We start from the raw sequence: 23,138 nt of genomic DNA on the forward strand, positions 1-23,138 counted from the left end.
GGCGGCGGGGGTAGCCGGTGCACGCCGCTGACGTCTTATACGCTGCTACATACATCGCTGGTCTGGCGGTAAACGTTTCTCGCGAGGCAGAACGCAGTCGCATTCCAGAACAGTGATTTTAACAGCGTCGTTCCCCGAAACGTTAGGATTACTCCGGTACGCGCAACGTCGCAGTTTAACGGCCCTCACGTTTGAAAGTAATTAGGTTAATTCCACTGAAAGTTTTTGTGTGCCATGGTACACCCGAAATTATCCGTAATTTTTCCCTGGAATGATAGTGAAAAAATTACTTTCTTATCTCGACGATCGTTCGGATGAAACGTGGCTTAAAAGGGGACGTCGGATTACTCGACTAATTATTCGGGATTAAAGAATTTTAATTTGCTCTTTTAATAAAATTGTTTACGTTGACGTTGAAAAGTAAACGCACGAAGGATGATCGAAGGGTAGGGAGATTAATTAACGTTTCAATAAGGGACACCGTTGAAAATTGCAAAATTGAAAATACAGAGGGAGCGCTGCACCAGCCACGGTTATATGGTTAAATTCCACTTAAAATTTTCATCGTGGTCACTTCACCGTGCTAAGCAATTATTTCGCGACTCCGTTAATACAACGCGATGAGAAAATATGCCAGCAGGATTCGGGAGTAAATTTCGCTACGTATGTCGAGCTCGTTAGCGCCGCTAGTGTGAATGACTTTTACGAGTGTTAAATACTATCAAGGGTTCGTTTGGAAAATAAGAATTCCAAGAATGTGCGTGTTTCGACTAACCGCGTGAAAAAAATCCAGCACGAGGGCGAGGGTGTTTTTATTGGTATTAATGAAAGCGTGCATAGAATCGGGACCTGCATCGTGATAACATCGAGAAACTTTTTAACAATGGATAAACGACGAGCATACTGCGAGGAACGAAACGACGTTTCGTCGAAAGAAGAACTCGAATATATACCCACTGTCTGACATAATAACCTCTTACGGGACGATTAATTATTCAGAAATTAATCTTCCCATTTAATAGACGACTTTAAGAGGAAAAACGGCTAAGTTTGAAAGAACGAAAGAACGAAAAAGAAAAGTTAGGTTACCGATGTCACGAAAGCACTCGTGCTTACCGGCTACTTCCTGGACGCATTAAGCTCAAGCAGAAAGCGCGGCCGTAAGTTTTTCAATTTTCAAGCCTCGAAACTCGAAAGCGACCATGTTATCATTGAGAACTGCGTGCCGGCCGTAAAAGGGGACACGAAAAGCACGTCACGCTAATCCCGGCAGCTGTACACTGCCGTACGACCGTGCGCGGAACGCCGTCTGTAATTAGTTTTGCCATTAAGCGACTTTGAAGTTTATTCCGGCGATAAGCTTTGCTCATGGCTGCTTCGCTGCTTTTGCGATCGAACGCTCAAATTCCCTTCGTTTTCTTTACTAAATACACGCGATGTTCATCTGCAACGCGACACGATGCATCTAAACCAACCGATGGGTGTATCATATTCGGTTCTGATTCACACAGGTTGCGAATGTATAACGTAAAGCTAACGTTCGTTGCTTGTTAAGGTACATATGGTGCCATAATTTTGAGCGAAAATTTTGCGCGAATTTGAGCAGAAGAGAGGATTCCCGTAAAAGATTCATATGAAATGATAATGAACTGAGCGGCTGTTTATACCGAGATATCGATAATGAGTAAAGATTTATTCGGAGAACGCACACACAGATTAGGATGCATGAAAATTTATCTGCGTCTAACAAGACTGTGTGATGTGCGTGTGAAGCTTTTAAGAGAGAAAGAGAAAGAGGGAGACAGAGAGGAAGACAGAGAATAGTGAATGGATCATTCGAATCGAAAGTTATATAATAGCCGTAAATTTGTATAATCCCTGTATTCATCCATAATCATTATTATATTATTTAATAGATTATTAAAACATAGACATAGCATGGAAAAGCAACATAGTTAAAACGTAACTTTCGTTTGAACTGAAATTCACTTTTGGCAAAAGCTATCCTCAAACGTGTACCATAAAGATACACATATGTGTCTCAAAAATCTTTCGATTCGATCTGTTTAATTTGTTACAAGATTAATTCGAACGCAGAGGGAACGAGAAATAATTTCAAATGACGTGACCCACTATCGTCCGCGAAAGGTATGGTGAAACACGAATTTCCACCGCGAGCGAAATTATTGCAGGTTAATTATGTTTACGCGAAATGCTAGCGAAATTTACCGAGACAGTGTACACAACGTGATTCAACGTCGCCAGAAGACGAAGCTTCTTCCCGTACGGCCGTATACCGGAATAAACAAATTTTTCCGCGAGGCTGTTTTCACAGGGGGTTCGCCAGTCGCGCTTCTTTTTCCTTTGTGACGGCAACGTGCATTCAGCCCATCGTCGTTCCCGTGTAAGTTTACTGCGGGCAAATACTATGAGACACGCTTGAATGAACACTCGCGCATCCGTTCTTAAGCTGATTACGATATATGGGAATTCATCGGGCACGAGGTGCAGCGTTACGCTGTTGCTGCGAAAAAAAAGTACCGTCTGCTCCGTGTCAGTTCGTATAACTCTGCGTTGCTTAAGCTAACAATAATTTTATAAAGCACAATGGAAATTCTGCCCTCTGTTTTCAGAATCAGAACGTGGACGAGTTAACTAATATCGTCGTGTTACGCGTGTGAGAAATTTTAGTTTCGAGTATAAATGCTTTCGAGTAAATGCACGTACGAGAAGTTTCAGTTCCATTAGCTTTATACTAAAAAATATTTCAGAGGGAAAAACGAAGATTTAAATGCGAATGGGGAGGCTTGAGAATATTTAAAATTATAGACGAAACGAGGATATTGCGAAAAAAAATTTGACAAGAAAATATACCAGGAAATCTACAAAATTCAGATATTAGCAGTTGTCGAGAGTTAAAAAATGCTTGTACGAATTTCATAAATCATGAATATAATTCTTGTAGACTGTGAATTAAAAAATATTTGCCGAATATACTCGGGGTACTTATATTTTGAAACCTAATCCTCTTAATTATTCACATAACTACCTCTGAACTGAATAATATATGAGAATACGTGCACATTTACTAATACCAAGAATATGTAAAAAGGCAGAAATACACCTAACGTGCAAAGTAACGCACAAATCACGATCTCAGAGACGAAATTCAGCAAAAAGAGCAATCTGCGCGGCGGGTAACAAACCAGCCCGATTAAATTGATTTATTTATCATGAACCAGAAATAGAATTTCGTGAACTGATGGAAAGTATTGTAACGAGGAAGTATAATGCATTGGAAGCAGTTACCCCTGCCGCGAAATTGCTTCTTATGAAAACTTGTTCGAAGAAGTCGTTCGCCCGCGGTCGGAGAAAATTGCTGGTTGCGCAAAGAAGATTGCTCGCGAAGCTCGGAGGGTGAATGAAGAAAAAGAGGGACGCTACACGCAGGGAGACGAGAGGAAAACGAACAGGGGTGGAAAGGGGGTTGTGGTGAGTAGGGATCGGCCAAATAATATTGCGGCACCGAGCGTGTTTACTCGTCGAGAAGTTTTGGAGCAGCCGGTCGGTTGGTTCGTTACGGCCGCAACTCCACTTACAAGTAATTAGACTAACAAGCACGAAGCTCGGACAGGCGAATTTCGACTGGAGAAATCCAGTCACCAGTTTGTCGGTATTCGCGTCGAGTTCGCGGCGTTCGTTTTCTTTGTTGTTCCGGCCGCCTTCCACTCGTTTTGCAGAAATTCGAATGCCAAATTGACGGCTAACGAAAGTATTCGAACACTTACCATAGAAAATTTTTACGTCTATATTGTATACGTTGTATAAACAATTTCGACGTTCCACTAGTACTATACTATAGCGAAATACGACGTGATTATATTGGTAGAATTTAAAACCAATTTGCCATGTATATAGAAATTACAAGACGTTCATTGTAAATATAATATTCAATGAAAAAATTAGTATAAAGCATGAATCTATCTTCAGTATATTGTAAATGTTAAGTACGGTTAAGTACCACTCACTGCACATTGAGATCTACCAATAGGATGGATAATCGATATCAATAAGATAGATAATTGATATTTAAATATCATGTCGGTCTTTGCGAAATATACACTTGCATTGAATATCTTGTAATTTCTATACATCAGATACATACATTTCTATACATTTGTGCTCGTTCACTCGTAAAAGTATTAACGAAATTGAAAAGTGCCTGCAAGCATTCGAATACCTTTTCGAGCCTGTGTATTTCCTCCGAGAGTATTTGTTTTCCATTTCTGAGATCGTTATTATCATCTGTCCAGAGTTTCACTAAAAGTCGTCATTTTTATTAACATCGGGGATTATGAAATATCTTTGAAAAGAAGTTTTATTCGTTAAACGTTGAGAATCGTATTATCCGGTAATCCGTTGCTGGAAAAGTAACTTTAAAATAAACGTGCCAGAGGATCCGGAACAAGACGTGAAAAGGAAGATTCGAATTGGAGCGGAAGATACTCGTTCCATCCGTAAAGTCTGGATTTAATTAATGTCGTGCAAATCCCAGAAATCGTGTAATAAAATTCATTTGTCAGGGACGTATGTGTTTGTCTTGCGTTACAGCCGGTCCGGCGCGGCGGAGGGTATAATATAATAACGTGGTAAAACGCAGGATCGTGTAGCATCGAGCCGCGGGCGATTTGTAAAATTTATCTCGCCACGGAGAGCCAACGATGGTGGTAAAATAGGAGGTAGGGGAATCTAGGCTATTCGATCCATGGGGTGATCGCTTCGTGGGGAAAGTATGCGCGTTGCCAAAAGCGGCCAGTGTAATCTTCCACGTTATTAGCCAGCTTCTCCGCTATCGCCTACTATATTCTGCGAATACACCCTGCTTAGATATTAGCGCCTTCTAAGTTGCCACTGTCAACCGTATTTTACGCGTTTCTCGTTAACCGACCTACGTTCAACGTTCGACCAGCTAGCTATACGCTGTAAAATCTTATTTGTTACTTTATATACTCTTTCGACAGTTATAGTATTATAGAAGTCGACGTATTTGTGGTGCTGTAAATGAAAGAGAAAACGAGGTTGAACGAAATGGAGAAAAAGGAAAGACGCTCATCGATAAAGCTTAAACCCTAAAAGAGTTCTTTCTGATAGATCGCTCGCGTTCAAACTAAAAACAAGGCTGAGGTAAAAAATTTCTTTATAACCACGAGAATCAGGTCTAGTCGAATGAACCGATGAAAAGACAAAATTGTAATTTGCTCCGCTTGTCACCTACTGATAGCTAGGAATTGGGGACAGGAGCCTAATAGAGTTGCACAAGGTGTAGCCACGGTACTCTGAGAGCTTCCGTTCAAAGCTACATTAATTGTCATAAACGCTGAGACAATGGAGGTCAGGTCAGAGGACGTATTTACACGAACAGTATAGTTAGCCAAGGACTCCCAAGAATTCTCATGGTATGCATACCTCTAATGCGGAATGTAAAAAAGTTAGCACAAATTTTTAATAAATGCTTGGCTAAAATTCCTCCTGCACAGAAGCTTGAAAAAGAATTTTTCCAGTTTCTATACGTAACAGCATCAACGACGAAGAAACACGACACTCGACATGGAAAGCCTCGTGTCGTTTTCCCCCTTAACCGGCGATCGTAGACCGCTAAAGCCACCGAGCCGATATTCTGTTGTCCGTGCACTCTGCCAACGAAAGGTTTTTGGCATTCTCGACAGCACTTTCCGCTCTTCTTTCCGACCTCCATGGAAGTTTATGTCGCGGTGCATAAAGACGTTCCGTGTATAGAATAGAAGCGAAGCGGCAGCCATGTCGAGGTGAATGGTTCGCCAGACCGGCTAATAATCGGTCAACGAATCGGTTCGAGTAAAGCAAGATCGTGTTGTCGTTCATGGAGGACGGTATTATTCCCCTCAGCAAAGTAGTCCAGAAAGAATCAGCAGAATCTTTCGGTGAACGACCTTGCGACGCGCGCATAGAAACGATCCTAAAGAGGACCATTCCGGATTACGTTCGAAGATCGTCGATTTCAACGACAGAATCCGTCGCTTCGATCCGTGCAAATCCGTTTGGCGTTTCGGTTTCGTCGGTCGAATCGATTGTTTTCACGGTTACGTGCTACTTCCGCGAAACAAATATTTATTCTTTCCTTCCGGCCGAAGAAACGGTTTCTTTCACCGAGGTCTATGGGGATGCGCGAGATACTTTTGCGCTACGAGGCCGTGCGTCCGCCTGAAGGGAGAAGACAAATCAGCGTGGAAATAGAATTTGCGATAGAATAGAAGATGAGAGAAAGGTAGCTTTAAATTGATAATGCGGAAGACGTTGAGCGATCTCGAGACGTCGATCGAGCTTTCTTAGACCCGTAGTACGCCAGGAATATTCTCCAGGAATAATCCCTTTTATCATGGAAATATAACAAAGGGATCTTGATTTTCTTGACGATGGAATGTGTTCGAAATTATTTATCGTCAACGCTTTTACGAAGAAATAGGATCGCGGGATCGTAAACCTCGAATTGGATCGGATTTTTATTTCACGCGGAATTCCGAGACTCGAATTGCGTTATCGGAATTTCTTGACCTTTCCCTCGTTATTATTCGCTATAGCTGTCGTCTCGTCAGTCGTCGTAAAACACGCAAGAACCGGTGGAAAATATGAGCATACTCGAAGCCGTAAAGTTCCATGGAACCTATATAAGAGTTCGAACTCTAGACTCCCCAATTGCACTGTGTTAGTCCGATATCCGTGATATCGAATCTGGTTTGACAAAGTGAAACGTTTCCTTTGCGTAAAAACCCGAATGCCCGGTCCATCTTGTACGATATCTTCTCCGTTTTGTTAAACGCTTTGCCCGTTTCGTTAAATCATACGGTCATACCGATACACAGAAAGGTTTGACGACCGACCTACTATCCGCACTACGGGTCATACGGTAGTATCCAAAATTTATTTCAACGTAATTTAAGATAACCATAAAACGTTTCAGGAATATGATAGATATGGCGAATAAAATTCTCGTATAAACGCTGTACAAAGTGTTTGATGAAATAACGTAGATCATCGTAGCACATTAGCGTAAGAACTATAATACTACCGAATAACGCGTACGATTTTAAACGCCGCTTTATGGATACTCTTTCGGCGAAAACCACGAATAGTTGCAATTATATTACAAAATTAATTATATTAAAATGCGCTACAATATCAACGTAATACTCTTACAAAGTCGAGAAAAATTTCCACAAAAACCTCGAAAAATATTCTACGTTCTTTTCCTTGAAATCTTTTTTCCGCTTTGAAAGTGGAATTAAAAAAAAAAAGTATTCCACTCAATGACATGACAATTCCTCTAATTGAATCCGAGCAGTGTTTCTGTAGAATTCCTGGGACCCTTTGAAAAGAAGAATATGAAATTCAGTAGAAATAAGGTAAAAAGAAAAAAGGGCAGAGACCAGTGAAACGATGCGTACGCTGGTCGCGAATTCTTGATTTATTTTGTCGTCGGTCGGAGTGACATTACGGCAACGGAGCATTTCAACCATGCCGTCGGAGGTTCTCCTCAAAGAAAGCAAGACGGGCTTTTAATCCTTGCATTCCGAAGCCAGCGGCTTATAAGCGTGTAGCCGTGCCTGTAAGCTCGAGACAATAGCGCCAAGTCATATCGTCGGCACTGTAGTCGGAAGCGCTTTCGAGGAACGGAAGGCCGGGCGAAGAAGAGATTTAACACGGAATAAGACGATTACGGCTTAGCTTAACGCCTTCGACGCTAGAATCTTGCGCCCCACTCTCCTTCCTTCCGCTCGATGCCGATTTTAAGACAGAGCCATCCTTATTGGTGTAATTGCATACTTCGTGCGGTTTAATAGGCGTAATACTTTTACCTTTATTTCTATTTTTCCTAACAAAATGCAAGAACAATGGATATTTTTAAGAAAAATTAGATTGTCTAACGAGTTCGTTCTCATTCTTTTAAAAAGATGTCAAAAATCATTCAGCATGACGCATTTATACGAGATCTATTTATAGTCGATAACGTATGTATAATATAGTTTTATTATACAACATTTTATAAATGGATCAAGTAACCTTTTATTTTACCAATTCGAAGCTTTCGTCCTTTTATAACAAAACTCCGATATACGTATTTTTACATTCTTTAAATTGTTGAATCCTAATAATAAGAATTTAACGATCTGAATCTAAACATTTTTGCACTTCTGTAATTATAACTGTCAACAGATGTTAATATTGTTCAATTATAATTTTAAAATGATCAAAAATTTATGTAGAAAGGTCGTTCTTCTCGAATGTTGCTATCGAATAACGACGATGCGCGATGTTACAAATGTAGTTAACCGTTTTTTGGTTAAACATTAAACATTACCAATCACTGGTAACGAGGAATGGAAACCGATGTGCCGCAGAGCCCTGTGTAATCCTCGCGCGGTTCACATTTGTCGATACGTCATTAAATATTTTCCCACAATATGGTATTTATACTGTGGCCACTGTTGCATATGCATACAAACGCGGTATCTGCATATTTCACCTGTACCAAAGCTAAACGTACCGTTTGCCAGATCTCCATTGGTTATTCCTCCAATTTTTCTAATTATCTAATAAACCGCAATAGTTTGCAATTTGCTCTTCCATCTTTCGACGTAATATCTAGATACATTTTCGATATATATTCCATGTCGAAATACCCTGCGAAATGTTATCGGAGAAACTAGACGAACAGAACTAGAAGATGAACAAGGTTATCAGAAATAATCGGAAAAGTCGGTCAAGTGGTGACGCGTTGTTCGGTCAGTGGGTGGGTGAATCGTCGTGGAACCACGTCAAACAAACCGATTCCCACGGGATACTCGCCGTTGCCTGCGACCTTATTATTTCTGATAACAACAGCGTCGATACGAAACTATACGTTCGAGGCTTTCGTCGCAAAATAGTAGCGAGTTTCTGCAATGAAGCAACAGCGTCCGCGTAATCGTTGTTTCGATTCGACGAAGAGCAGGCCGAGCTCGTTTCGATTGCAGGATCGGAAGAAGGAAACGGTTTCATCGCTGTATGCTATTCGACCGTATTTTCCTTGAACCACGCCCTACATTCGGCAGAACGAGACCTAGAGAAAGGGATACGAACGAATTTATACGATCAGGATTGCGTATCACTGCGACCGCAAGAAATCCTGGGAACTCACAGTAGCGCGCGTTCTCGATACAAAGAAGCCACCGTCTAAAAAGGTAGTTTATTCCGACAAGTAGGAAAAAGTCAATAGCTCAGGCCATGGCAATCTCGAATCTCTTTCGAGTTATTCTATAGGGGAATCGAAGAACGTTCCTTAACTTTTTCACTACGAGCGTCTAGTTGACAATCGGTTAAACTCGTCAATTTCCAAAAATGTAGATACAGCCTACTATCATTTTTAATCGATTGTGTACGTTCTCCCGTTTGGTCGTTCCGGCACTTCATTGCGTATACGTAGTTTGTCAGTTCTTGTACAATTTCTCAATTTAAATAAGTATTAGATATCGTCCGATTTAGATAAGTATTATGGTTATCGTAAAGTGACACTACGCGGCGAACGAGCACCGTATCAAAGGCGTTAAAACACGAATCGATCAATTCGCTAGCCAATTAAACATCGCGAAATCACTGTCACTGTACTCAGTGGCTAAAGTCTGACGATCGTATTATCACGAATTAATGCGTCTCCACTAGTAACGAAGATCGAGCATTCCCCAGCTCCCTCGTCGATCATCCCGATGTCGGAGCCTCGACGAAGGCGCTCAAAGGATTTTTACCCTCGATCCCGAGCCTCTTCGCCGAGGAACTTCAGTAATTCGCTTACGCATTCTCGCAACGGACTTAGCCTTGCCTTCGCTTCCGCGGATTTCTGCCTGTGCCTAGACTCTGCCAGCATCGACTGGATTTTCTCGAGCAGAATGTAAGAGGCGAGCGGAGAAGAAAAGGGTAAGAGCTAAGAGAATGGAAGAAAACAAAGCGTTTAATCGGCTTCTGTTTCTTTCTTCTTTCGCGTATGGGATACAGTATGGCATTTTCGTTTCAATTTCGTAGTTAAGCTCCGGCCAGTTGTTTCTTCTATTGCTTTTCTAGCCGTGTTTCGTTTTCGTCGACTAGCATTCTCGATCTTTTGATCGAGTCTCTCCAGAACTTTATCCGAGATATTGTTAGGGAGAGGAAGAAGTTATTCGTTCGTAATACAAAATTGTCGCGAGTTCAAAATGAAGAGATGGAGGGATGGGGGAGTTTAAAAAAACAACGAATCTAGTAGCTACGATATCTGATGATAATGAAATAAAAATTAAATGTACGGACACGTTTCTATTAACGACGAGGCGGGGAAACGAGGTAGAGCGACAATGGGATACAGTAGCGTGGTGGGAGCGCGTTTCGAAGCTTCCTCGTTCCCTGTAAGGCCACTTTTGCCCTCTTCGGGGACGCGAAGTTGCCTTGGCTAATGCACGTTAATCGCACGGTAGCTGACGAACACTCCACAAACCTGACCCCCTCGACAACATGAATGATTCAGCGAGCGAACGCAGAGAACGGAGGGTCGTTATTGTTATAAAGGGGGAATGAATTTTACACGGAGCTCAGGACAGACGCAGATGGACGCACGATGACTAGCGACGTTTAGAGCCCGGTCGCGTTTGAAATTAAATTAATAGATTCGATGAAACGGGTGTTCTTGGTAGCTGGAACTATACCGGGGCACAAAGTTGATATCATTGACCGAGTAATGGAATGGTCGCGTTGATAAAACCTTTGAAAATCGATTAAGAATATAGTTTAAAGGCTGATGAACAAGAAATAAGATGGGGATATAGCAAAAAGCTGAAAATCGTCTGAATTATCGTAGTCGTTCGTCGTTGCCTAAAGCTGCCCTTTCTTCCTCGTTTTATGAAATTCCTGTCATAAGTCTCTCAGGTAAGTTGATTGGATTGGTCGGTCGCAGCAGCCGCATCTCGTAACCCCATTTCCCAGCGAGAAAAGCGACCAGGATTTATAGTACGAGCCGCCGTATATTGATGCCGCAGCTTAGATTTCGATTTGGACGGAGCTTTAGGCGAGCGTCGAAAGGCGCCAATTTTCACGGGCCTCGTGAAACTTCCAATGTACAGGACGGATGAAACTTTATGAAATTCATGAGAGACGCCCTGTGCAGCCGGTGGGCCGATCAGCTCGCTCGACCGAATAATATTCCACGCTTGGAAATCATCGCGGTCGAGAACGTCTCGTGCCGGGAAAGTTTCGGGCACTTTTCGTAGGAAGCCACGAATCTTCGGTTCCGGGGGCTTAGACATTTTTAAGCCACCGCCAACGATATTACCGTTCGAACTCGATTCCGATTGAGACAGCCAATCGCATTCCAACGCGGTAGGTTCGCGACTTAAGGGTAATACGAATGAAAAGACACGATTGGATAGAAAAAAGTACTCACCGATCGTGGGGGGATGTGTCTCGGCGCGTCCAACGTTTCACTGCATCTTCGTCTGCGATTGGAAAGCCTGCAAGCACACGTGAAACCAGAAGCGATAAGTTAATTCTAGTAAGCTCGAAGCTGTTCCGTGTAAAGATCTATGCTTCCTACTACCCGAATAGATAAATTCGATATCTCGACGATCGTGTGCAAAATTGCCTATAAGTACAAGCGCGGGGAAAACGATTCGCGGCAGAAACGACGCGATAAGAAGTTTGAAATCGGTCGTGACAGTGGAAAAGGATTCAATATTGATTGGAGGACGGGCGGAAGAGGTAGCCGCGTTCGCGACAGCGCGTTTCCGTATGTATTTCTACATCTTAGTCCGATCGGCCAGCCGATACCCTTCTTTATCATTTTTACGGCCGAGTAGGAGGTCGTGGTGGAGGCGTCCGCATATTTATCCAAGCGTGCCGGCAATAAAACACAGGCCTGGCGCGCATATCCGCCTGTACCATGGCTGCTTTCCTGTATAATATTTCGCTTAAGGAATTCGTAGACGTCGCGAGATGCGACGGCACCGAACCGCGCGGCGAGGTCGTGCAAATACGTTCGCGTACCAACCTACGTCTGATTTAATGCGAAAACGGGAGCGAGATTGTATCGCGACTGGTTGGAAATTTGACGAAGACACTGACAAACTATTCCTAGCGGATTCATCGAGTAACTTTGTGGATGGCTTCGTCTATTCGCCTGTCTGTCCCTTAGGTTCGCTGGAGAGTTATTTAGTCTAATAACGAATTCATTCGATGACACGGCATTACATTGCGAGGTTAGTTCCGCGAACTCAGCGCCGAATGCCACGGATCTTATTCGTATTGAAATATCGTGGCAGAGAAACATGGAGATTCTTGTATTTTCCTATTTCTTATTATACGTACATTGTTTTATAGTACGGGAAAAATTTTAAGACAATATATTTCCACAAGATTAGCACTTCGTTGAATAATAATTTCAGTACCTTTTCAAATAGTTTCGTGATTTAAATAATATTTCGATCTTTTAAGAAACAAATTTTTTGAAGTAGTTTTTAGTTTAACATACTTTTATCGATCTTGAGTAAGCCTCAACATATTCGATCTTTTGTGAAATTGTAAAGATGTTTGTAAAAAATGTTTTAAGAAGATTTGTAAAAGTTTTTTTCGAAAGTACTTGTAAAGCTGCAGCTAAGCTCCTAGCATGATTTCTGACGTTATTTCGTTCAAGATAGTTCCCTTTATATTGACCAATTCTGAGTTACCAGTATTTCATTATTCGATAGAAGTTGCAAGTATCGATTTTCAGGAACGCTACGAACTTTCTCAACGACCCGATAGAACAAAGGTAATAACAATAATTTATCGTTAACAATCATTTCTTATTATTATTGAGAATATCTAGCTTCTATACAAAGTTTTCCGCGCTGCAGGAGCAACTTTTCCAGTTTTCCGAATACCACCGTGGAATATGTCGATGGATCGCGTTTAATTCGCGGAATAACGCGATTGGCTTCCAGCTTCTATCGGAATAAGAGTTAAGGGGGTCGCTGGATAACCTACGTCGCGAATTTAATAATAGAAAAAGTTTCTAGCCTTACAAATTTAACAAGAAACTTCGACCTGGACCCCGTCCGCATTCGGAAGTTTCCCATCTTCCGTAGTTCAGTTCCCGCGCATTCAACCGGACGATCCAGGCAATCTCCGCCAAAGAGATTCCATAGGGAATCGATATGTGAACGTCGGTTAGAGGTTGACGCTTTGAACGACGTTTATCTTACCTCTTCCTATTTCGAATCGTTCAATTAACGGAATATTTCATTTTTCACTATTACGTAGAGACGTGATGTTAATTAAAACGAACCACCCAGATATTCGATCGAGGCAAATGCACTGTGAGTTCGAACGTTCACTGTCGTAACGGAGTAGATACTGTACGATCGAGGTCTACATCTGGCACGACTATCAACGTCAAATTAAATCGGTAGTTCCTGGAAATTACAGGTAGACTTAATCTATCTTTAATCACAGGTTAATCCAGCCACCTAACATAAACAACAAAGTAGAAATTCCGGTTACATAATAAAATACATTTTTAAGTACGATACATAATTTAGATCTTTCCAATTCCCATTTCCTAGAAATTATTAACTTCTTTTCATCATAAGAAATTCCACTTTAAACTCGTTTAAGACGTGAACGTTCCTATACGCAGTATTTTAATGACAATATTATGGCTATAAAAACACTAATCGTCTCCAACCATGATTTCACGGGATAATCACAAAGTATATACATAGAAGAACTTAATCTGCCCGTCCAATCCAGAATGACGCTCTCACGGTAACGTCTGCCGGCTATGTCTAATCGCTTGTCCTTAACTTTCTTCTCTCTCTCTCTCTCTCTCTCTCTCTCTCTCTCTCTCTCTCTCTCTCTCTCTCTCTCTCTCTCTCTCTCTCTCTCTCTCTCTCTCTCTCTCTCTCTCTCTCTCTCTCTCTCTCTCTCTCTCTCTCTCTCTCTCTCTCTCTCTCTCTCTCTCTCTCTCTCTCTCTCTCTCTCTCTCTCTCTCTCTCTCTCTCTCTCTCTCTCTCTCTCTCTCTCTCTCTCTCTCTCTCTCTCTCTCTCTCTCTCTCTCTCTCTCTCTCTCTCTCTCTCTCTCTCTCTCTCTCTCTCTCTCTCTCTCTCTCTCTCTCTCTCTCTCTCTCTCTCTCTCTCTCTCTCTCTCTCTCTCTCTCTCTCTCTCTCTCTCTCTCTCTCTCTCTCTCTCTCTCTCTCTCTCTCTCTCTCTCTCTCTCTCTCTCTCTCTCTCTCTCTCTCTCTCTCTCTCTCTCTCTCTCTCTCTCTCTCTCTCTCTCTCTCTCTCTCTCTCTCTTTCTCTCTATATCTCTCCGTACCACGAAAAAGAAACCATCTCGCACTTTTGTTTCACGTCGTTCAGTTTCCCCGTACAGCCATGGCCGGACGAAAGTGTGGACGCGTAGCCGCAGAGACAAATAGGCATGGTAGAAAAGCAAGCTATCATTGTACAGTAATCCCAGACGTGTTTTCTGGGTCGGTTGCATCCAGGATTGCGGTTCCCAGGCGGCATTGTCTCCGCGAAATACGGCCGCGGAAGAAACGAAAATTATGCGCCCATCCCCTCTGTCCCTTTCCTTCTGCATTCAGTCGCCTCGCGAAATGCTTTATTTCCTTCGCCGACTAGCGTTTCCTCTTTCACGCGGTCCTCCGCCTTTCGGCCTCTCTTTCCGGCCGAATAGCCAGAGAGAGTGACGACGAGGTCGTTTGCCTTTACGTCGAGTCATAAAGATCTCAGACATAACGTTGGTCGCGAGAGCACGAGAGATCTTGGGAGCGAAATCACGACGACCAATGGAAAGACAAAGACGAGGATGAAGAACCGAGAGACAGCTCTTACGAAGAGAAATAAACAGATGGAAGAGACGAAAGGTTAACCAGCGCTAAGAAGAAGGCACTGGTAGAAAGCTTCTTCGTTGGTAGACGCTGACACGCGTACCGTCTACTCGTTACGAAAGGGTTAAGACGTTGAGTGATAGTCAGGGAGCCAGGGTGAGACGAGCAACGAAGGGGCAAAGGGATGAAATGCAAGTGGTCGCGTGCCACGATCTCAAGCAGACGCTTTTTGCCTCTTTCATCCCCGAGCACGCGTGTTCCTGTTATCTTCTTGTTAACTGCCACTCCAGATTTTCTCTTTTACGCTCTCATCTCTCTCACTAAGCGAATCCACTGGTTTTTCCATCTTGTTTCATTCGCACGTACATACTGTTCGCCATCGATATCGAAAGCAGCGTGTCCAGTGACCGGGAATCGAATCGAATCCGATCGATCGAGACTATGAAGTCCACGGTAACTGGATTATCAGGCAAATTTAAGAATTAAACGTGATTCCTTTCCGTATCGAGCTCCGCTGACGCCCGTCAAGTTGAATTACGAGCGGTAATCCCCGGGCGGAGGCTGAAACCATTCCGGCCGGAAATCTAATTTTTCGCGGAACCCGGTGAAGTATTGAGAGTAATAATTAAAACTGCAAATTCTTTGCCTCGGGGCCAGAAGCGTCCGCGAGTAGATAAGAACCAAATGAGGAACAGTCGGAAGAGAAATCGAAAAGGATACGGCGTGTTATTAGCGCGATCGGACGCGCGCCTCTCTCGTCCGATTTCAATAGAAGATGGAAGCATTAGCGGTTGGAATGGAATTAACGGAAGAATAATTCAAACGTGAAAATCATTTCGCCTGTAACGGTTCGTTAATTATCGCGATCGGATCGTGCGAAGTTGGACAAACGGCATCGGTGATTAGGAATCTGTAATCCGCGCGAATATCGGGGCCGAAAAGTGATTGCCGATAACGGCGCGAGAATGCCTGGCTTACTTGCATAATTAAGCACAAATATCGTCGCATAATTGATCGAATGCTTCGCATTATGCAACGTTATGCGTGGCCACGATAACCGTATAATTCAATGTATTCTGATTAGAGCTTCCTAACCCACATTCTGGCTTACCTCGCGCAAGAGATTCTATTTTGCCTATTTCCGTGGTAATTTCCGTGAATATTCCGATCGAAGTGAAATGCACGTTTTATTTTAAGATCCTTAATAATTAAGTATGTCTCTTTCTTTTTCTTTCTTTGCTTTCTTTCTTTTCTCTAAAAGAATTATGAAAATCCAATCGATTTATTCTTTAATCCCGTAGCTATTTCGACGTTATCCGATTAAAGTCCGTTTCTATGATATTAAGAAAAACCTTGGCATGGTATAGCGAAAAGTTGCAGCGAAATTTCGTCCCGTTGTTGCTGGTACAGCTACCTACCAACGATATGGATTCCAGGATTTGCAGAGAGCTCAACAAATGTTCAGCCTGTTCCACTTGATGTATTAAGTGACTGTTTTCGTTTTAACCGGATTTGTCGATATCGGATTACAGGCTCGATATGTTGAAGAATTCACAAAAGACCGACCGATGGGGATGAGAGCGTTGCAACGGAGGAAGGATTTCTCGAAATTGGTAATAACAGCGTTTATCGCTCGATAATATCTGCCCAATTCGAATCGGGAAACTATAAAATTTGGCTTGTGTAAACTGTAAACGTATCTGTTAAACGCTGAAATGATATTTTTGACATCGTATAAGCGTGTTGTAAACGTTTCACGAAAATTGCACAAAAATTAACATCCATCCATATGTCATTGATAAATAGAAAATTCATCCTCATAAAGTATCAATCATAGTTCCCCTATTTTCAAATATAATCAAAACGTTCGTACCCCGAGACACCCTTCATAAAACCAACCCCTCCAAACAATTAGGGTGTCACTCGTTGTATTTATCCTACTGGAAACTTTATTTAATTTGGTTGAACGATGTTGTCCACACGAGTAAACGATCGACCCCATTCAATTGGAAGCCTACTCTGTTTCTAGCTGTCCTGATCTATGAGCATGAAGCCTAAGCCACCCGAAAATACGCTTAACGGCGCAGGCGCATTTCCGTGATCCTGCCGGCCGCTCCTTCGGCGGTGAAATCTCGAAAATGGGAAAGCAACGACGCCGCGCCGTTCTCCTCGCGTCGCCGACGAAATAAGATACTTCGTGAAAGTAATTTCCCCGAGAAAAGTAAGTTTTCGTCGAGTAATAGCTTCTGCACTGGCTGCACGAGACTCGCAGCTCTACGTATTCGCGAACGAGCAAGGAAGCTTCGACTCGAGGCTGCTATTGCCAGAAGAGATTCCACGCGAACGTGGAGCTGAGGTTAGAGGTCGAGGTGTAACCTTAATCGTTGTTGCCTCCACTTCCAAGCTTCCAGTCTCATCCTCCTCCTCTTTACTTCCCCATAAAGTGGCGTTTGTTTCTTCGATGCGAATTCTCTGTTTCAACTGAAAAAATATCTACGCTAGAAATTTTTATTCGGCAAAGAAAATTTTATTGCCAAATTGGGTCACTCAAATATTTTTTCAAGTTGTGAGATCAATTGCCTGATGTTCTTTATAGTCCTCGAATCAGAAAGCACCTTAGTCTTCTTTACTACGGAGATAGTTCTTTCACGAATAATATTTCTATTCTATAGCACAAGAATGATCGATTTTTAATATGTATTTACGTATGTTATATATTGTTAATTAAAAGTATAGCAAAAGCGAAGAATTTAATACGAGTCATTTGGTTAGTTTTGGTGTTAAGACAACGTAACCTGGCATTACTTGCTGTACTTAAACTCTCTCGTGCCTAACAATCAATCTTTCGATATCTGACAGCAACGTGTCTTCGAGATAGTAGGTATAGTTATCGTTGAGCATTTACACAATTCCATTCGCACTCTCACTGACCAAGTACGTACGGTCTAAGCATCTACCATAAATCCTTCCAACTCAAAATATCGTCGAACTATCTTTGAAAATTCTTAAAAGCACATCGTCACCAACATACATTTGCATTTGCATTTGATGAATATCCTATACCTTTTTGAATTATCGTTAATACGAATCGTTCCTTTTTAAATGAATATCGTCCGCGAGAAGGGATAAAATAATTAAAGGGATTCATTCACGGATGCACATTGTATTTGGACTTCGGCTAACAGAACATACGGTGACCAGCCGTTCGGTATATACCGATGTTTACCTTTGAATTTGATATGACGTTTAGATCCGATCTAAGTGATGTGGCTTCGTACCATTGACCTGATTATGAGTGACCATTGATTATTGATTACTGTTTGACCAGGCCGAGCCATTAATTACCGTCTGACCGTACCTGATAATGCTTGATTGTGTGCTAAACCTGACAGCCCGCTACATCAGAATATTCATCCTGTACGAAACAGGAGCACATGGTAGACTCTGTATCGTTATTTAGATTCAATCGCTACTGTATCTTGCGCAGCAATCGGCAACGCATTGCGATCGATAGTATTAACGAAGGTAACGACGAAACACCTCATTTTCCACATACTGGTTTAACCAGTGAATTTTAAATGTTAACGTTAAAGTACTATCTTTAAGGTACAATAATATCAATATCACGTCTTTCGACGAGGATTTTCCAATCCATTTTTAAATTACACTTATTATTCTATCAAACTATATGAACTATTTTACTTCTCAAGTAAATGTATAACAGTCGTCACATAGGGATAAAAATGTTCCTGTAATTTATTTATATAAAACGAGATATTCAAGCTTCGTGTTAACGATGATTCCTCCTGCATTACAAATAAAGATTGAATATGGAAGATGATGAAAAAATCTACTAAATTTCATTGAATTCATAAAATTCGTGTAAAACACACTTTTAAAATTTTACGATATACAGATAGGTATTGTACGAAAACTATTTGTTAGCACAGAGCATCGTGGAAGATGAAAATGAAATCCGCAGTGAACGTGTCAAACGTAGCACCCGTGAACAAGTCATACCACGATGTGTAGGTTTTCTTGACTTTCTAGTAGGAGCAAAGCTACCGCTGACGTCCCTTCCAGTCGTACAAAGGTAGAGCACGGTTTTTTCGCGTTGCCGAGCAATATGTCACCCTAGATTGCAGAATGTTGCAAAACGTGTCTGGGACACGTAACAGCATGCAACACACGAGCTGTACAAACCGTTGAGTCATTCGCTCCACATGCCGTATCTACCACTCACGATAACACTCGACTGCACGAAGCGTCTAGACGCGGTCGAGGGTGTGCAATATAACGGGGGTGAACAGAAGTATCGGTGACTTTTACATCATGTTACAACGCAGGCATACGTTTCCCCGCTATCTGTAATTACAGCTCTATCGTTCGTCGCATCTCGATTCCACGTACAGTCAAAATCATCAGTACAGTGCAAGTTCATATATGTAGCTGAGCTTGTCGACGATCACACAGACTCTATAATTGCAGTCCGTATAATAGGATTTCGTCAATTCTCCCTATTATTTTTCACCGCCCATAATAGGAGCTCATATTCGGATAAGTGAATTCAACCAGCAAAAGTTCAGTCATTAGGGTATTAACTAAAATTTCGTTGCATCGTGCGAAAACATATACTTGCAGGTAAACTTGGAGGATCAGCAATTTGAGTTTTTTTAGTGAAAGAAAAGGGGGGAAAAAAGGAAACGCTAGACGAATGTTCAAGTTTCAATTCGACTCAGCCGAGCTCGACGTTTGCCAACGAGACCAATGTCACGCAGAAAGCGCTGGCACCGGTTCAAATTGGCGGTCTCGTCTCCGGGGTCCTCATAGACTCCTGATTAGATATTCCAATCAGAATACCTGACGAGAATACTCACTTTTAGCGAATTCTCGGTGCACTTACGCGACACCCAGAGCCTCGTTCGCTCTAATTGGATCCGTCATTGTAATTACGCTGGCTTTGCAAAAATCGATTTTCAAAGTTCGTCCCTGGGAAACGAGCTAGACGTTACATCGTCACTGCGTGAACTGAATGAATTTGTCAGCGTGTTTCGTTGATATTTAAAAACTACAAAATTTATACCAAAATCTCGCAGTCGATCGATCGAAATCTCTTAATACGTCGATCTTTTATAAATAATTCTCTAATAACGAAGAAAATTAAATTCTTTTATAATGACTACGAAAATAATCTTTTTTATGTTGTCAGTAGTGAAAGGAACAATCAGATGTGTACATACCGTTCCATTAGCGACGAAACTATTGTTATTACCAAGTGTTAATACAAAGGTTGACAATAATACAATAGGCTGACCTGACAGTAAGTGACCATTATTGGAGCGATGCACTTTTTGGCAAAAGCTCGTTTCATTATCGGGCTGCGTAATTGGCGCATCCGGAATTTCGGCGCACCGGCACGGCGGCTGGCTGGTGACTCAGCGAACCAGTGACTCACACTCCTCCTTCGCCCGTCTGCATCTTAACGAGCAGGATATGCGTTAAGATCAAATAAAGAGCTTCCGGCCGGCGGAAAAATCAAGAAACGTTGGACTGGCTAAATTTCTAGAATTTTTATCGCGTTCCCCGTATCTCGCTTAATGAATATTCCTCGCGGTGCACCGGCAAATTACTGGAATCCAACCGAAATCGTCTTCAATGGGAATATGATAATCAAGAGCGGTTTCTCAACAGGCATACTAATCGTTAGAACCAAGGACGAAAAAAAGGGTGAAGAAAATAGGGTGTAACCAAGGTGACGTGCCTGTGAAGACACGAAAGGCTTGTTAGAGGAAATCTCTACAAAATTGTATAGATTTCGGATCCTACAACTTTTTAATTTGTAGAAGAAATTTATTATTTGCTTAGAGTGCTTCCATTATTATTAATATACAGTAATAAAAGTATAATATACAATATGAAAAAAAATAATTGTCAAATGATTTTGAAATTCCTTAAATTAATTATGGACACAACTATAATATACCTACGATTTTGTGTACGGACTTCTCCTATTTCTCATGGATTAATAGATCGTTCGATAGCGATCGTACTACTGATTCTATGGTTTCCTATCACAAAGATATGAAAACTTACAGGGGTGAGAGTCCAAAATCTCATGTCTCGACAGAGCATAATTCTCGTGGAGGGTAACATTACTGGACTCGACTAGCTGCTCGTATATTACGAGGCAATAAATCTCCACCTCGAGATTCATGTCAGACATCTTTGAGATTAAGCTTCACCTGACCCGTTATCCTATGAATTCGATCATCCCTCGCCCCAATGTGTTGTTCGTCTGCTTAACCTACATCTAATACTTGGTCCAATCGTTGAAAGTTGCTCAAAGTGATGTCGAGTCGACAACAAACGACAAGACTCAAAAAACGTAAAAATAATCATCGACTATGTATAAGGGATGAAAAAACACTGTTACGCTGTGAATGAAAAGACATTTATCGCGATAAAAATAACGGCTTCTACACTGTCATCGTTGAATGTCTTTGAAAACATAAGCTTACCTTACAAAATGATGTCGATCTCAAACTATTGATCTTTACTTTGAAACTTGAAACTTTACTCCGAAGAGAAGCCATCGTTATTATGTAGTATTAACGACTAAAATAGAATGTCTCTTGCAAGAAGGAACAAGGATTGTTTAAAAGAGCAATCACATTTTAAGCTCAACATCCAGATTCTACTCCTATCTCAACGAACCGAGTCAAATATTTAATAAAACCGAGTGTAATTAAGCTTTCATAGAATAATTGACGTTCCGAGTTTTTTTTTATCGCCGCGAAAGAATGCAACCGAGTCAATACTCTGGCCTCAATAGAGGCTGGAGCGTAGAGAAAAGGAGCAAAGGGAAAAGAAGGAACACGACCGCACGGCTTTCTCAAAGCGTGTGCCGCTACCGGCGTACTTATTAAGACTTATTACGGTTCTCACGCGCAGAGCCAGCTACAGCCTCCTTTTCTCAACGAGAAAAGCTCCTTCGCGCTGCCTCGGAGCAGTCACGGCGGAGCCGCGCACTTAATTGTTATAAATTGCCCCATCGGTTCGCGAAATGATTTACCGGCTCGCCTCGCATAAATTGCAACAAAGATTTTCGTTAAGAGAGTGATTTACGACTTCGCAACATCGTTCTCCAGTTTATGCCCGACGAGCATCCTTTTCTCTCGATGCCTCCTATCTCTCTCTATCTTCCCAATGCTCTCCTAAATTTCCCATGGAATTATTATTCAATTTCCTTCTACGAGAACGCTAACCTGGATATTTATTTCATTAGAATGTGAAACAATTCGTAGTTTCACGTTTTATGAATTAGAAATACGATGTATTGTAATAGTTAGGTGAGTCGTGTATTAGATTTGTTAGGAAAGAAATAATTTAGATGGCTTCTAAATTAGATGACTAAAATTTTAAAATACAGAAAAGCAGTAAATACAATAATACAATTAGTGATATACAAAATATTCAAAGCAGAGTACTCGTTGTAATTTTTAATATGTAAAACGAATCTTTGCTTAAGTTCCATCTCTTTAGTCGTGTCCATAAAAACATGAAGCGTAAAAATCTATAATCTGCTTTGCTATTAATTTTAACTCTTTTCCTTATAATGCCATGCGTTAACACGATGCTAAATAGCTAACGATCGCTCAAGTAACTATTAGAAACGTTCTATGTCAAAGGGTTAACACATATTGCAGTCCATAGCTATTATAGTTGAATGAGAATAGATTTATGACTTTACACAACGCGTGACGTGTGTGATGACAATGCCTAGAAAGTACAGCGCGATACGCTATTGTTAATTACTGGTCTTACATCTTGCATAAGAAGCGGTGCATAGATCTCACTACTATGACACTCTCTAACAGTATTCCAAGTAAAGCACCTGTGATTTACGATCCTCGCTATAAAGTATTCAAATAAAATTCACAGCAAATTCAAGAGAATATCGAAGTAAGATTTCCGTATAAAATATTATTTCATTTGCCAATTAAATATTCCAATGTAACGTTTTCACTCTCGGATTTAAAATTCTACGAAACACTCGTTTCCCCGTAGCTACGGAACGTGTTAAAAGAATTAGCACAAAAAAAGAAACAATCGTTTCAATGAATCAAACAATTCGTATAGCTGGTTTTTCTATTCACAATCGAATATTTCAAACGGTGTACGAAAGCATAAATGGAAGAGGCGGGCGTAACTCGGTTTGCATAGAGATTTTCACG

The 23,138-nt window shown here is 41.5% G+C and overlaps 1 protein-coding gene across 6 annotated transcripts in view; it reads right to left on the minus strand.

The window, feature by feature from the left end:
- LOC100745693 (discoidin domain-containing receptor 2) overlaps positions 1-23,138 on the minus strand; it is a 224,952-nt gene that overhangs the window by 165,703 nt on the left and 36,111 nt on the right. For all 6 annotated transcript variants that reach the window (XM_003487647.4, XM_024366066.2, XM_033319603.1 and 3 more), the window contains one exon: positions 11,480-11,546. The gene's annotated coding sequence lies outside the window, so the exon portion shown is untranslated. The remainder of the gene's footprint in view (positions 1-11,479; positions 11,547-23,138) is intronic.

This window comes from Bombus impatiens, unplaced genomic scaffold (genome assembly GCF_000188095.3).
Source record: "Bombus impatiens unplaced genomic scaffold, BIMP_2.2 scf_0197, whole genome shotgun sequence".
NCBI classification, from domain to species: domain Eukaryota; kingdom Metazoa; phylum Arthropoda; class Insecta; order Hymenoptera; family Apidae; genus Bombus; species Bombus impatiens.